This window comes from Lutra lutra, chromosome 9 (assembly GCF_902655055.1).
Source record: "Lutra lutra chromosome 9, mLutLut1.2, whole genome shotgun sequence".
Lineage (NCBI taxonomy): Eukaryota > Metazoa > Chordata > Mammalia > Carnivora > Mustelidae > Lutra > Lutra lutra.
The window spans coordinates 57,225,493-57,228,178 of NC_062286.1; the positions used below are offsets into that span (position 1 = coordinate 57,225,493).

General features: G+C 40.6%; 1 pseudogene; it reads left to right on the plus strand.

The window, feature by feature from the left end:
- The first annotated feature begins 291 nt into the window (after positions 1-291).
- Positions 292-1,411, plus strand: LOC125109483 (hsc70-interacting protein-like; annotated as a pseudogene).
- The last annotated feature ends 1,275 nt before the right edge of the window (positions 1,412-2,686 follow it).

The following is a 2,686-nucleotide window of genomic DNA, read 5'->3' on the forward strand; positions in this document are numbered from 1 at the left end:
AAAGGGGTCCTCTAAGCAAAGAGAGAGCCTAAAAGCAGTAGACCAGAAAGGAACAGAGACAATATACAGTAACAGTCACCTTACAGGCAATACAATGGCACTAAATTCATATCTCTCAATAGTTACCCTGAATGTAAATGGGCTAAATGCCCCAATCTAAGGACACAGGGTATCAGAATGGATAAAAACAAACAAACAAACAAACAAAAAACCAGATGCTGAGCTAATACCTGTGCCTGGAATTGGGTCTCAACCTCAGCCGCACCTGCTGCCTGCCACTGCCTCTGGACCATGGACCCCCTCAAAGTGAGTGAGCTTCGGGCCTTCGTGAAAATGTGTAAGCAGGATCCAAGCATTCTGCACACTGAGGAAATGCATTTCCTACGGGAGTGGGTGGAGAGCATTGGGGGTAAAATACCACCTGCCACTCATAAAACTAAATCAGAAGACAGTATCAAGGAAGAAAAACCAGATAGTAAGAAGGCAAAGGAAAACATAAAGACAGATGAACCATTAAGTGAGGAAAGTGATCTAGAAATTGACAATGAAGGTGTGATTGAACCAAATACTGATGCCTCTCAAGAAATGGGAGATGAAAATGTAGAGTTAACCAAGGAAATGATGAATCAGGCAAATGATAAAAAAGTGGCTGTCATTGATGCCCTAAATGATGGTGAACTACAGAAAGCCATTGACTTGTTCACAGATGCCATCAAACTAAATTCTCACTTGGCCATTCTGTATGCCAAGAGAGCCAGTGTTTTCATCAAATTACAGAAGCCAAATGCTGCCATTCAAGACTGCGACAGAGCTATTGAAATAAATCCTGATTCAGCTCAGCCTTATAAGTGGTGTGGGAAAGCACATAGACTTCTGGGCCATCGGGAAGAAGCAGCACATGATCTTGCCCTTGCTTGTAAACTGGATTATGATGAAGATGTTAGTGCAATGCTGAAAGAAGTTCAACCAAGGGCCCAGAGAATTACTCAACCTTGGAGAAGGTATGAGTGAAAACGTGAAGAGCAAGAGATCAAAGAAAGAATAGAAAGGGTTAAGAAAGCTTGGGAAGAACATGAGAGAGCCCAGAGGGAGGAAGAACCCAGACGACAATCAGGAGCTCAGTATGGCTCTTTCCCAGGTGGCTTTCCTGGGGGAATGCCTGGTTATTTTCCTGGAGGAATGCCTGGAATGGCGGGGGGGGGGGGGGGGGGTGCCTGGAATGGCAGGAATGCCTGGACTCAATGAAATTCTTAGTGATCCAGAAGTTCTTGCAGCCATGCAGGATCCAGAAGTTATGGTGGCCTTCCAGGATATGGCCCAGAACCCAACGAATATGTCAAAATATCAGAGCAACCCAAAGGTTATGCATCTCATCAGTAAATTGTCAGCCAAATTTGGAGGTCAAGCATAATGCCCTTCGGACAAATAAAGCCCTTGCTGAAGGAAAAGCAACTTTGATCATGTAATGGATGTCACAGTAATAGAAACCAGTGTACCTCTGACATTCTCATGAAGAAAGCTGGGGTGCTGTGAAGAAAATCCCTACCCTTCTGCTGCCCATGCAACTGAAACATTCTATAATGGTTTGCCATTAGGATATTCATTCAGATAAGTTTTCCTAGGAAAACTAGGAACTACAAACTTTAACACTTTTTAAACCTTAAAATATTAAAATATTTAATTTAAAAATATTAAAAGGGTGTGTTAGTCCCTATATTTTTCTTAAAAAACAAAAACAAAAATAAAAACAAAACATCAATATGCTGTCTACAAGAAACTCATTTTAGAGCCAAAAACATCTCCAGATTTAAAGTGAGGGGGTGGAAAACAATTTACCATCCCAATGGACATTAAAGAAAGCTGGGGTGGCAATCTTTATATCAGATTAATTAGATTTTAAGCCAAAGACTACCATAAGAGGTGAGGAAGGTCCACTATATCATACTCAAAGGGTCTGTCCAACAAGAAGAACTAACAATTTTAAATATCAATGTCCCTTACATGGGAGCAGCCAACTATATAAACCAATTAATAACAAAATCAAAGAAACACATTGACAATAATACAATAATAATAGGGGACTTTAACACCCCACTGAAATGGACAGATTATCCAAGCAAAAGATCAACAAGGAAATAAAGGCCATAAATGACACACTGGACCAGATGGACATCACAGATCTATTCAGAACATTCCATCCCAAAGCAACAGGATACACATTCCTCTCTAGTGCACATGGAACATTCTCCAGAATAGATCACATCCTGGGGCACAAATCAGGTCTCAACCAGTACCAAAAGATTGGGATCATTCCCTGCATATTTTCAGACCACAATGCTCTGAAGCTAGAACTCAATCACAAGAGAAAAGTTGGAAAGAACCCAAATACATAAAAGCTAAAGAGCATCCTACTAAGGAATGAATGGGTCAACCAGGAAATTAAAGATGAATGGAAAAAATTCATGGAAACAAATGATAATGAAAACACAACTGATCAAAAATATGCTGGACACAGCAAAGGTCGTCCTGAGAGGAAGTATATAGCGATACAAACCTTTCTCAAGAAACAAGAAAGGTCTCAAGTACACAACCTAACCCTGCACCTAAAGGAACTTGAGAGAGAACAGCCAAGAAAGCCTAAATCCAGGAGAAGAGAAATCATAAAGATCAGAGCAGAAATCAATGA